General features: G+C 37.2%; 1 long non-coding RNA gene across 2 annotated transcripts in view; it reads right to left on the bottom strand.

Annotated features, from left to right (window-relative positions):
• Positions 1 to 14,577, bottom strand: part of LOC122139436 — an 84,166-nt gene that overhangs the window by 21,219 nt on the left and 48,370 nt on the right. The window lies entirely within an intron of this gene.

Here is a 14,577-nt window from a genome sequence, read left to right as displayed (position 1 = left end):
ATATAAATATAGACAATGTAAATACATTTAAACATTTTCCAAATATATGATGTAAGGCGTGCGTGCGTGTGTAACAATACATAATAAATATACACAGTACACACACATATATTATGTAAACAAAAACTTTTATTTTGGATGTGATTAATCATTTGACAGCACTAGTTTTTCCATTTCACTTTTCCGTTGTTTTTCTATGCTAGACGGAGGTATTTGACCATTGCAGCATCTTGCACATGACACGCATTCTAAAAACACAGAACTGAAGTTCAAATAAGTTGTTTTTCTACAGATATTTTTCTTTCAATGCAGTATTCAAATTATAAATTCACACTTGACTCATAAGTATATTAACTAATGTCTGCAAACAGATGAAAACCAGTGAAAAACACTATAAATATGACTGTTTTTTCATGAAATTTCATGAATAATTGTTACCTTGTTACAAAGGTTTGTAAGCATGTGAATAGACAAAATGATAATGAATAGATTGAAAGATAAATATTCATTTTGAAATCCGTGAACCAAAATATTGGGCATTTACTTTTTCCTATTCATATATATGCATACTTTTATTTAATTTATTTGAACTGCAAAATGTTTTGCCTGTTCGCCAAAAACTATTTTCTGTAATCATCATTATGCAACAAATGCTGTCGACTAATCCCCAGAACATTTGTTTTGGTATTTCTCACCACATAACTGCATTCATATCTGAGAATTCTATTTAAAACACCCACTATGCAGTGTTACAGACATATGGTGTAATCAGATACGGACATCCATTTGTTTCACTGCATAATAAAAGCCAACGTCCCCAACAAACTTTCCTCACTTGAAATCCTCTCAGTGGATCCCATCCAGCTAGCAGAGCACATATGGCCAAAGAATGGCTCCTGCCCTCTGCTTCCGATGTAGGTTAATGAATTCATTGTCAGTCAGCTGGTGTGGTCATCATATTTTATGTCGTCACACTGAAACACCCACACCTGAGCGCCTCTGTGTCAGATTGTTGCACACTGCAGTTTGTGTGCTCCGTGTGGCACTATGCTGGGCACAGAACCAGCGTGAGAGTGACAGGGATGGGCGATGCAGAACAAGCAGGATGTGCCCATTCATCAGCAAGCGTGTCGGGAGCTAATAAAACACACAAATGTGTGATTCAGACAGATTTTGGAAGTTGCATTAATCACTGCTCTGTAGGAGGTGCAGTATGGCTTTTGTTTGAACATGTGGGTGTGTTATAATTATTTTCAAGAGTGAAAACATGCCTTGTCTAAGCAAAAATAATACAGGTTTTCACACTACTGACATCAGTGGGTGTGGATATTGGCTTTCCCAGTGGTCTTCCTCCATCTAAACGGGACATGGAGTTGGGTCAGACATCTCAGACTTAAACATTAATAGATTTGTCATGGAAAAGACAACGTCACAGTGATAGAAAAAAGTGGCCCAGGGAACAACAGACTGCACAGATAAGGACTGCTGGCTCGAAAAAATGCAATTCAGATTGCATTCTTTGTTCACTTTTAATTGAATCTATTTTGCTGTTATATCTTTCGAGAGGACAATTACTCCCTGCAATGTTGCCAAGGGTTTCCAAGCTCGAGCAATAATAGAAAACAACGCAATATCAATGACGGCAGGGGAAAATATTCCTTCAGGACTCAGCTGAAATGTTGCAGTTGTAAATGCGACTATGTTAGTCATCTTTAAAAGGAGAAATTAAAACGGGTTATCCACAAATTCAAGAAGCGGTTTTATAACGGAGTTTTACTGCTTTACAAATGAATGTGGGCTGAAAGTGATTATTTACATCTGTTTAATTAAATCAATTTTAATGGGAAGATTTGCATTTACTGTTTTGCATTCAGCAGATGCTTTTATTCAAAGTGACTTAATTTGCATTCAAGGTACACATTTTATCAGTTTTTGCTTTCCTTGGGAATTGTACCCGTGATCTTGGCATTGCTAGTGCCATACTTTCCTAATTGAAAAATTGTGAACCTTGTTTGCAGGACTGTAGTCAAGTGCTAGTTTAGTGCAAGTTCTAATGTCAACTCACTACTACAACCAATGTGTTACGTCCAACTTTTAGTTCTTGCACTTGTTTCATCAATTGAGCAAAACTACACTTACAAATAACATTACAAAAAAAAAAACAATTTTAAATAAATACTGTTCTTTTGAATTTCCTATTCATTAAAAAATCCTGATAAAACTGTATCACTGTTTCCACACACACAAAAAAATGTAAATAAATAAATAAGCAGCATAACTGTTTTCAACAATGATAATACTAAGAAATGTTTTTTGAGCACCAAATCAGCATATTAGAATGATTTCTGTAGTATCATGTGACACTGAAGACTGGAGTAATGGCTGCTGAAAATTCACCTTTTCCATCATAGGAATAAATTATATTTTCAGATATTTTCAAATAGAAAACAGGTATTTAAATTGTAGTACTGTTTCACAATATTAGTGTTTTTACTGTATTTTTTATTAAATGAACATAAGAGACAGCATAAGGGACATCTTGAAATAAATAAATAAATAAATATTACCCACCCCAGACTTTTGAGCAGCAATGCATAAAAACTTGAAAAGAGCTGCTTGGCTTACAGTTCTTGTCCCCTTTTTTTTAATTTCATCTTTCTCAAATCTGATGGCTCTTTAGCTTGGCAAAATGTGCACAGATGTCTGCTATCATGAATACTGAATACTTGGACATCCCCACTTTTTCACATACTTTCTTGCATACAGTGTAAGATGGAAATATGCATATTTGGACACAGAGAGAGAGAGATAAGAGTCCAAATTGCTTATTGAATACTGAATGAATGCACAACAAATCCTTTTCACCCAACATTTGTGAACATGCACAAACCCACACCTTTGCCGAGCGTAAACACCTTTGTCAAAACAGGTTGAGCAACCGGACATGCTGAGCAGGCAGAAGGTTCAATCCCTTCGCTACTTCCAAACACTCCTGCCTTCTCTTTTCTGTAACTGCAAATGAGACAGAGACCAAGAGGTCTGCTTTACAAGCAACAGCTTAAAGGATTACCATTAATTAGATGTCAGGGACAGAAAAGGGCTTTGCCTGTCTTGGCCATGATACAATATCTCCTAATCTTGCTGTGCTCCTGGATAAAAAGAAATCAGTCCATTGACAGAGAAAAGAGCAAATGAAAAAAAGAAAGTATGAGAGGGGCAGAGAGATAGTCTTTGGGAAGGTAGAAGGATAGAGAAAAGAGAGCAAGGGCTGAGATACTGATGGAGAGAGGGATGAAAAGCAGAGGAAAATAATAGTGCAGAAGCTCTTTAGGACTTTCTGTGTCTTGCTCTCAAAAGGACAATGAACCATCTCTATGGAAACAGAGAAAAAGAGAGCAAAGAATATTGATAGGGATGAAAGGATGTGGCCATCAGACAGGAAGTGACAGAGTTAATAAAAAGGGGATATGGGGAGAAAGAGCGAGGGCATGTCAAGGAAAAGAACAAGGACTGGAAAATGACAGCACCATGAATGAGATATAACTCACATGAGCCAAAGCACACAGACATGTGGATGAACAAGAGGTCAAACCACACCACCTGCACACCAAGGCTGCATCCAAAACCAATGCAGCTGCCCAAATCAGTCAATAATTTCATATGCAGTATTTTGTGCATGAAGACACCTTGTCCAACGAATAAGCAGTTATTCATATTTTATATTGCATAATGTTGTCATGTCTGCATTAACTAAAGCACCACAGATCATTTTTATACAAAAAAGCATCAATTGGTAATATCGACCATCTAATGTTCAATGGCTAATCATAATGTCTTTCATTATAAGCATAAGCAGTGGTTGAATTTGAGAAACTTTTGTAAGCAAAGTAGGTCGATTGTCCTTTGTCAATAGTGTAGCGATGCATGATGCTTAAAAGGTCACTTCCAAACCAAGGAGCTTTGTATTTGTAACTGTGGTGAATTTGTCTGTTATAAGTTCAGCAAATTTCTGATCCAATGTGAAATCCGTATGGGGAATTTTTTTGGCTCACATGTCCCTCACCTGCAAATTCCAGATTGCATAGATTCCATTTTGCCCATGAAATTTAGTGATACAAAGGTAAATGTGACCACACCTTTATGATGTACAACAAATTCAAGTTATTAAATATTTAATGACTACAATGATTAATTCACAGAAGAAATTAAATTATCACAGGATTATGCAATATTACGGGCAGTGAAGGATACATCTATGTTGAAAAACAACCAAATTACAACATGCCAATCAACAAGAAGTGACACAAATATTGAATCTGGATATGCCTTATTGCTTTCTGTAAACACATATAAAAACAAGAAACAAACCAACCCATAGAGCTTTTCCCTCAGAGCTGCAGGACACATTACCTCATGACAGTATGCAGATTGTAGACAACCAGGTTCACCAGACAGCCACAAAAACATCAGATATGTCTGCTGATGGGCATTTGACAGCTTGGTTTTTGATAAGATTTATGCCTCTAATGGGTAATGGGTGCCCTGACCTGGCCTGCAGCCATGTTTCACCAGACCTGCATGGAGATGAGGGGACACGTCCTCCTTATCTAAGACAGACACTGCACTCCCCCTGAGGCATGTAAACTCATTCAATCCCACCTTTCTAACCTGTATATTTTGGTCAGGGAGGACAGTGAAATTATTATTCTTATAAATAAGAGCTTTCCATTGTCTGCGGAAACATTTATCTGACCCATATCACCAAGTGAGATGTTGTTTAATCTCAGAAAATGGTAGAAAACTGGCCTCTCTAGCAGATGCGGTTTAGGGGAAACGCAGTATGTGTGTGTATGTGTCCACACAACGGAACAGGACACCCCAATGCTTCAGAGCTGATCCATAATGCAAGTCACTGTCAGCTCTGAACAACAGAGCTGTTTTTTATTAGTATTTGCAGTTGTTTTGCATTGTAGAACAAAGTTTTAGCATCTTATCATCAAACTTAGCATCATTGCTGAGGAGAGGGACAAAGGTTTGAGAAATGGAATAACGCAATTGTGTGTGTGTTCTTGAGGAAGGATGTCTGTAGAGGTAAGGGGTTCAGAGGGGCTTCCCTCAGAGCCCCCATCCCAACGAGACGCTAATTACTTTGGGGACCTTGAGATTTCATGGGATTTAAAGCAAAGGGGTGGGGGGGGGTTCCAATTTACTCCGATACTTGATGTTTGCTTCCATCAGAGTTGCGATTCGATGTCTAAAAGCAAACACACGGGGTGCACATTGGTGTACCCTGATAAAGTAAAATGCTATTAAGAAGCTGTCTGCCTGCAGGGTTTATCCCTCAGGACTGCATATAAGGTAATAATCTCCAGGACAAACAAATTGTCCCTCCCAAAAGACACATATATTGGACACACTATCATACTCGCATCCAACAATTGACAGAGAAAATTCCGCATTTCCAAAGATATCTTAAATAAATGAAATACAAAAAACCCTGTGAGCATTTAAAGATGCGATGAGAGGCTTAGTTTGTTGATGAAGTCATAATTCAGATGTTTTAATAGGGCAGGACATAGACATTTACTGAGAGCAGTGAAAGGACAATGACCAGTTTGTAGATGAAAACTTGTCCTACAGTGCCTTTGTCCTCTAGTTTTCCTTTTCTAATATCCAACAAATTTCCTGGAAATGAAAGGAATTTGGAGGCCTTTGCTTGAACATGCGCTCAATATTAGCATGTGATTACGCATGTTGCCAGCATCAGTTTTTGCTTTGTTACCCTGGAGGACAGCGCATGATATCTCACACTGAGATAAAGGGTGTTATTCACTTCTGACAGCTGTTTACTAAATGCGGCACTGCTCTTGCGTAAATGAGAGTAAATAAGAAACCGTTTGCATAAGATATGCAACCTTTTTCCTTCATTCATTCAAGTCTTCATGTCATACGGTAAAAGACTTCTATAATCTTTTAGCACCATATTGATTAATGTGCTTTATATGAATGAAACGCACAAATAAAAGTGTCACCTATGCTAAAGGATGATGCCCTGGCATGACAAATGTTAATTACTTTTTAGACAGCTGAAAACAGATAAGGCGTAATGCTAGGTAAATGAGAGAGGTTGAAACAAAGCCACAGCGAGCCTGTATATTTCAAAACGCAATACAACAGTCGCACTTTATCAACAAAGAGTTAGCATCGTAGCGCAGATGAGTCTTGACGGAGTCAGTTATAAGCTACTTTGTGTTGTGTGTGTTTACAAGTTTATTTGTATGTTTTTCCCAGACCTATGCGTGTTTTTTTCCCAGCAGGACCCGTTTGAGAACACAAAGTGGAGCTGTCGTGCCTTTATTGATGCAAGTACTGTAAATGCGAAAGCTATGCAAATTAAGTTAGAGATTTGCATATCACTAAGAATAAGTATACGTATTTCTGCCTTAGCTTTATGCAAATGCCTTAAGAATTAAAGACCATATGGAGCTCATATATCTACATTAATGGGTTATGCAGTCCCCCTCTTTGAAAATAGGAGATTATACAGAATAAGACTTGCATTTCTCCACACTTCAGAATTAGCAACGGTATTGTGAGAAGCTTTGGTTATCATCTGCAGCTCGACTTTAAAGACCCTCTAAGCACCTGCCCACCCACATACATAGCGCAGTGACCAATAAAATGAAAATTTGAAGAACAGTAAACCACTGCTCATCTCCACTCTCGCACCGTCATTCCATTCTCGCCATTATTGTCAGTTTTGTGTTTTTAATATGGAAGATGCTTTCATTTAGCCTCAGTGGGAGACCCTCATGAATGTGTAGCATTTTATGACAATTAAGCTGGTTATTGAGATCAGTAAACTGAAGGAGTACTAAAAAATCTGTCATTATTTACTCATCATAATGCCATTTTCAAGCTCCAAATATACATCATAAAATTAGTCAATCTGACATATGTGCTATAACCCAAGTCTTGGCAAAAACTTATTTTGGGAACCTAAGAATCGAAAGAATCATTGGGCTACATAATGTTAAAATAAGAAAAAATAAAATTTAGATTTTTCTGATAAATGTGATCAAATTTTTTTTAATCTTTTTAAAAAGATTTTTAAAAGAAAAAGGTTTGTAGGGCTGCATAATTTGGCCAAAATGTTTGGAATTATATCAACATTTATTTTACATGTTATTATGATTGTTATTATTACTAAATAAAAATATCAAACAAATATTGCTATTGTAATATTTTCCAATAAGATTAAAAAATGATTGATAAATAAGTAAATTCAATCAATCAATCAAATTTGTAGTACAATTGTAAAATTACAGTACTAATATTTATGGCTGTCTTAACTTCTACATTTTCAAACATTAAACCATCAAATTTTTAATTAGGCAGAAAACCACAGGGAGCACTTAAAGCTTCTCTTTTACTGACAACAGCTGGTTCTCAATACAAGTTTGAGAAGATGGTTTTGTGCATGTGCATATGAGGATATGAATTTGTTCCAAACTCCCAGCACATGGAGAGATGAGTTAGTGTAAAACAGCATTTACTGTAAACCAAGCCACTCTGAGCCACTGAAAACAATGAATCATGAGCTGCATGTGTGTAAATGAACACAGTGCCACACTTCACTTCAAAACACACAGTGCATAAACTTAAATCAACTTGCGGCCTTTGATAACTGAACTAAGCCACATTTCTCAATTTTGCTTTTATTCTGATCAGTTTAATCCTTGAACCAGAGCAACATGCTTATTGAAAAGAACTGGTTCAAAAGAATTTCTTCTCTGATCTACTTCACAAATTGAACTCACCGACTCAATGATTCGCTTTTCAGCTGTCAAGTTAGCAGCATACTGAAGGGAAACGTTATCAGTGAATAATGACTTAAATTTCAATCTGGTCATCGCAAAGTTATAATACTGCATCAGAAGACCTGGAAAATAGTGAGTGAGCTTTTGTTTTCTACTGTAGAAAGCAAGCCATGCGAGTTTTGAACAATGTGAAAGTTAGTAAATGATGAATTTTCAGTTTTAGGGGAAATATAAGTAAAGGAAAGTCGGAGAGAAAAGGGAGGGGAGAGTGCAGAAAGAGAGGGGAAGAAATGCAAAACAGCTGACAAATTTAGAAGTGTTTGTGTATGAAAGTTTGTGTATATACACCTGTGTCTGTAGGGGGTAGCATCATTAAATGACAGAGGTCTGTGTTTATGGATAAAGGCATAAATGCCATGGATTTCTTCTTTAATTGACCACTCAGTGGGCGAAATGTCAACCTCGGCAGCTCTGTTGGGTCGTAGATGGGGCTTAAGTGTGTGCCCTGTGTGCGTACAGTGTGAGTGTGGGTGGGTGACAGACAGAATAAAACCTCTGAGAATGGGGAGATGCAAGAGACAATCAGTTGTGGTGAGAAAGGTGTGTGAGAGAGATATAGTGTAATTAGAGAGCAAGATAGCAGCTTTCGGCACAAACATAGAGCCGAGTCTGGGGAACAGGGACAGGTACAAACAGGCTGAGCGAGTATGTGTGTGTGTGTGCGTGTGTGTGTAAGAGAGTTGGGGTGAATGCACGAAACAGTTATTTTTAGTGGTATTTCATGGCAAACACCATCGTCACACACTTCTTTTGACATGTACATCAAATTAACTCCTCTCTCAGCTCCTTTCAATGACCTAAGAGGCTCATCCTGTCTGTTTGAGATGACCATGCCCTCTGTATATGACCTTATGTCTTCTATAATGTGTCATGTGGATTTTCCTTCAAATACTACTATCCCTCTGCTTGGGCTAAGTACCCTTTGCTGGAAGATGCATATTGATATATTGAGTCGTTAAGCTCCACCATCATTGTGGGGCTCAAGGGCTACAAGACCATAGAATAAGATTGATTTGCAACCCTGTGATTTCCTTGAATGTCAACTTTTAATTTGTGGCACTGGCACAGACACTAACCCAGGGGCAAATGGAGCCATTTGTACATGAAATGATATAAAGTATAAAAAATGTAAATAAAAATAAAATAAATGAAAATAAATGAAAAATACCCAACATTTTTACCAATAAAATATCTCAGTTATATTCAAAATATTTTGGAGTTGAAAGTCAGTGTCAAAACAGATAATGATGGTCTGAATTAGCAAATATCATTAGACCAAAACACAGTCAATTATTTTGAATTTATGTTAAGAAAAACTCTATAACTCTATAAACTGTACTAAAAAGATCACCCCTATAATTAAACATTGAATGGAGGTGAACAGAAAGAAAAATGCTAATTCTGCATTTTCTTAGAAGATATTTTTTAAATATAAATAAATATTGTTTTAAAAACACATTACAGTGAAACCATTTTATTTAAGATTCAATAACAGCTAAGTTATATAGAATTATGTTGTTTTATGTAATGGTAATGAAAGGGGGAAAAACAAACATTTTGAAAATGAAAAAGTTCTATTAAAAGTATCTTTGGTGCACAAATGGCACAGTTCCCTGAGAATGAGTCAAAACTTTCCAAAGGTACTTATGACTTTCTATGGAAATATCTCAGAAATACAATCTTGCAGAAAGCCGTACTGTTGTCATGTACTTGTGAGTATTTTCTCCAAGCACATATGGAGGGGCAGAACCAGTGGCACCTTGGATTAAAATACAAGCAATAATAGTGTGCATATTTTTAATTTCATAATGCAACCTGATCTCTATTGGCAGCTTGTAGGCTGAGCCTGCTTGCGTCGGGCAGTCAGGATCCCCATTTATCTAACGTGGGCTGCCAGTAAACCCAGCCAAATGCAGCTATCGCTCATTACCAAGCCATATCCAGGAATGGATCCTGCAAACTCCTACTCCATTCTAGAACAGTGACATCCCTGAACAACCCCAGTGACAGGCCTGTGCTGTGACAGTTCAGCAGAAAGGTCACGTTCAACCCAGCGACAGCAGAACAGACGCCATCCATGGGATGTTTAGCTAGTTTAGGGAGAGAACTTGAGGCAGTAGAGCTCATTTCATTTTTTTTATTACTTCTACCCAAAACGGGTAAACATACACTATGCAGGTACAGAGAAACAAAGATAAATATAAAGTACGCTAAGGTACAAGCAAAAACAGTGAATTTCTCTACGAACTCTAACCCACCATTGTAAAGTAAAGAACAGTGTCAGCTGTCAACATGCTGAACTCTATACTGAGGTGCTCACCTCTACACGCTTCACAAAGAAAAACACTCTAGCCATTACACAACTTAGCTTTTCCCCTCAGGACTGACTGTACACTACTGCCATTTACCATCTTCCTCAAATTATACAATATCACTTAGTGTATATACTCATGTGTGCCAATATATACTGTATATACAAAAAAATGCATCACAGTTTACACAAAAATATTAAGCAGCACAGTTTTCGGAATTGATAATAATAATACATGTTTCTTGAGAACCCACTCAGCATATTAGAATAATTTCTGAAGGATCATGTGACACTGAAGACTGGAGTAATGGCTAATGAAAATTTAGTTTTGTCATCAAAGTTGTTACATATGTTACAATAGAAACAGTTCTTTTAAACTGTGGCTACGTTTTTTTACTGCATTTTTAATTACATGAATTCAGCCTTAGTGAGCATTAGATACTTTTTTTCAAAAACTCGCACTCTGCACAAAGTAGTTTAGTGGTAGTATTTTAATTCACATTAATCTCATCTAATGTATCTGTTCTATCAGTACAAAGAAAACTACAGAACTAAAGTAATTGTTAATTTACACAGTCAATAAATTTTCACCTTGCCTCCAGGCAAAAGCCTCAAGGAGGAGGAGGAGGATGGTAATGCAAGTTAAAAACTTCCTTTTCTTTTCCCCCTTCTTACTGGCAATGAGCTGTACAAACAAATGGAGAAATTCAAGCAGTTTTGTATGTAAAATATGTCAACATCTTCTCCATTACGAACTGTTATGCTTTCTCTCTTGCACACACACAGGATTTGTTCCCCCGCATTCTTTGAAGCCGTGTGTCTCAGGAGCTCGGGGGATGCTTCAGGTTTGGTGTGGACCTATCAGTGCCAGACAAGGCGTTAGGATTACACACACACAAGATTAAACCAGTGCCTCCGCCTGCTGGGATTCTAACCAATTATCAGCTGCCGTCTCACGGGATCTCGTGCGAATCCAGAGACCAGAACGGGGATGAAGTCAACCCCGCTGTTTCCCATGTCCATCTCATGTCCAGTATCCTGTCACATGGAGATAAAAACGGCACGCCTGGAAGCTCAGCGTATCACACAAAATCTAATCTCGCAATTTAGCTGCATGAAGCCTGCTGCTTGAGTGCTTGTTGTGCTCAAGTGTGTGCACTGCTTGTGTCTTTGGTTTCAATGGTGAGCGACATAAAATGGGATTTAGAGGCTAACAGACCGCTTTTAGGTGGCCGCACAAAAGAAGGGCTCTTTGTTGCCGAGTACAGCTGTGGTAAATTTTAGGACCCTTGTGAATGCCAGAGAAAGTGAGAGGAACGGAGTGTAATGAGAGCACTCAAACACCATATGCTGCTCTCCTGCTCCCAAGGTTGCCTTTTATTTTGTTCCTGCTTTTGAAAGTGTGCGAGTCTTTGAAAAAGGCAAGCCAAAGTGACCCTGGGAAGTGCACCGTCCCCTCGCTCCACTGTCCCGTAGCGGTTCTGGCCACTGAAAGACCTCTAGCACACCCCGGAAAACCCTAAAGACAAAATGCCACACAAAATGCCAGTAAAGCCCACCAGCTCGATGCCTAAGGTCTCATTTGTACCTCAAGGTCTGTTATCTCAGCCCACTGGGGTTTTGTGAAGTAGTGAGGGAGGCGAGAGGACTGTGTGTAGGTCAACACAGGTAACTGACCACAATACAATTTACACACCATCAACACCTTTCTTACAATGTAGAAGTAGAACACAGAGGTGTGAAATTGTCGTCGAGGGATGTTGAGGCCAATGGCGGTAGGTGTCCAAACACCTCAAGGCTCACGGTAGTCAAAGCCCGATGGCGTGTCGTGAAGGACACTTGTGAACCTGTCAACCCCATCTCATGAGAAAATGTAACTATTTTACAAGGTGGCAACTTGTAAACTATGAAAACAAACTATTTTTATACACTTACATCTAACCATTCCATTATGAAATTAAAAATATGCACAATATTATTGCTTGTATCCAAGGTGCCACTGGTTCTGCCCCTCCATATGTGCTTGGAGAAAATACTCAACAGTACATGACAACAGTACGGCTTTCTGCATGATTGTATATCTGATATATTTCCATAATAAATATCCCTGGAAAGTTTTAATTCATTCTTAGGAATCTGTGCCATTTGTTTACCAAAGATATTTTAATTTTAAAATATTTAAACTTTTTCATTTTAAAATGTTTGCTTTTTGTTGGATTTTTAGCCAATGTGCACATCCCCTTTCATTACCATTACATAAAAAGATCTATGTAAAAGTTCTATGTAAATTTGCAGTTATTGAATCTAAAATAACATGGTTTCACTGTATATTTTTTTGATGGAATTTAAAGACTCTTTACCAAGACTTTTACCAATCTGTGCCACTGTCCTTCAAACTACAAGGTTTTACTCATTTACAGATATGTTTAATCATTTAAAATAATAAAATTTAATGATCACCTTACAAGACAGGATAAGAATGCTGTTTAATTTTTACATTAATATATCTGTTACACTGAATGATGATGGAATGATTATTTCCTCCTTATTTTGCCATTTTATTTTCACAGATGTTATTTGAAGCATCAACGTAGACAACTAATATGGTTTCTATGTATTTAAAATCACTTTTATAAATTTAATTTGATGCAGACACCAAAATTGAACATCTTGTCTTTGACCCAAAAACAGTTATGAATTGCCATAAGAGTGCGTTGAAACACGATAGTCGTCACATGTTCATTAAAATGTGTGTCTGTGTGTGTGTGGAGCACATTACCGGTCAATAGTCACTACCAATGAGAGGACGATTGACGGATGCAGAGTAGCGTCACTAAAACTGGTATGTTGAAGGTGAGCAGCACTGAGAGTTCATCTTTAGAGGTCCATCTCTCTTCATGCTTCAAAGCTCCTCTTCAGATAGGTTGCAGTATTTGAAAGCTATTAAAGCCGCTGTTCAATCAATGAAGCTACAAAGTGCTGAATTAGAGGGTCTAAAAGAAAAGCGAGAGAGGATGTGTGTCTATTTACGTGTGCGTGTATGTACTTGGTTTGCCTGGTTAGTCCTGTGTGCTCTTGCTGGTGGATGTTGTAACTACACAATGTGGTCAAAAAAGCATCTCTGTTGATTACCAATCAAAATTAAAAGCAGCACAAATAAATTGCCAAAAAGCTTATTTCTAATTAATTATTTAATTGTGAGTTGAAAAACTGCCATTTAGAAACTACTTCTTTTAAGTGCTCCATCTACAGCCAAGCCGCTCACATGGGATTGTGGGATATCATTGGCATAAATACTGGACGATAAACAGAAAGTACAGATATAGTGATGTTGAAATATTTCCTGTTGTTGTATTGTGTGTTTTATTTTTATTATAGTAGTAGTAGTAAAGTGGTTATTATTTTTATGTGTAAGTGATTGATTGATTGATTGTTTGATTGCATTAAATTGTACAAAAAAAAGTGTTTTACATTTAGTCCACAAAATTCATAAAGGGTTTGTTCACCCAAAAATTAAAATTATCCTGTGTTTTACTCACCCTCAAGCCATCCTAGGTGTATATGACTTTCTTCTTTCAGACGAATCCAGTTGGCTCTTCTGAGCATCCATAATAAAACGTGCCTCACACGACACCGGGGGATGAATGAAGGCCTCCAGTAGCAAATCCATGCGTTTTTGCAAGAAAAATATCCATATTTCAAAAGTGGATGGATTCACTACAGGAGGCCTTTATTCATGTCCTGGAGCCATGTGAGGTACATTTTATCATGGATGTTTTTTTTTGTTTTTTTTTTACTGTTAAACAGAACCACCTGCCCACTACAATGATAGAGCTTAGAAGAGCCAGTACAATTTTTATTATAACTCCGATTGGATTTGTCTAAAAGAAGAAAGTCATATACACCTAGGATGGCTTGACGGTGAGTAAAACACAGGCTACTTTTCATTTTTGGGTGAACTAATCCTTTAAGCAGCACAACCATTCTCAACATTGATAAGAAATCTTTCTTGAACAGCAATTCATTATATTAGAATGAATTCTGAAGGATCATGTGACAGTAAAGACTGGAGTAATGGCAGCTTAAAAATTTTGCCACCACAGGAATTACATCATAAAATATACTAAAAGAAAACTGTTATTCTAAATTATAATGATATCTCACAGTATTACTGTTTTACTGTACTTTTAAATCAAAGAAATGTAAACTTGGACTTGCAGATTAAAAAAAAAAAAAAAAAAAGATATTTGATATATTCCATCCTCTTTTTCAAAATACCTATTTAATGTGAGAGGGGTCTAATGTCCCAGTCAAAGAAATTGGATAGAGCTTAAATAGGTTAGACCTTAGTCTGACATTTTTGTGAATTATTAGGAGTCAGCACAC

Source organism: Cyprinus carpio, chromosome B13 (assembly GCF_018340385.1).
Source record: "Cyprinus carpio isolate SPL01 chromosome B13, ASM1834038v1, whole genome shotgun sequence".
Lineage (NCBI taxonomy): Eukaryota > Metazoa > Chordata > Actinopteri > Cypriniformes > Cyprinidae > Cyprinus > Cyprinus carpio.
Note: the sequence above shows the minus strand (reverse complement) of the source record. Positions and strands in the feature narration are given on the sequence as shown.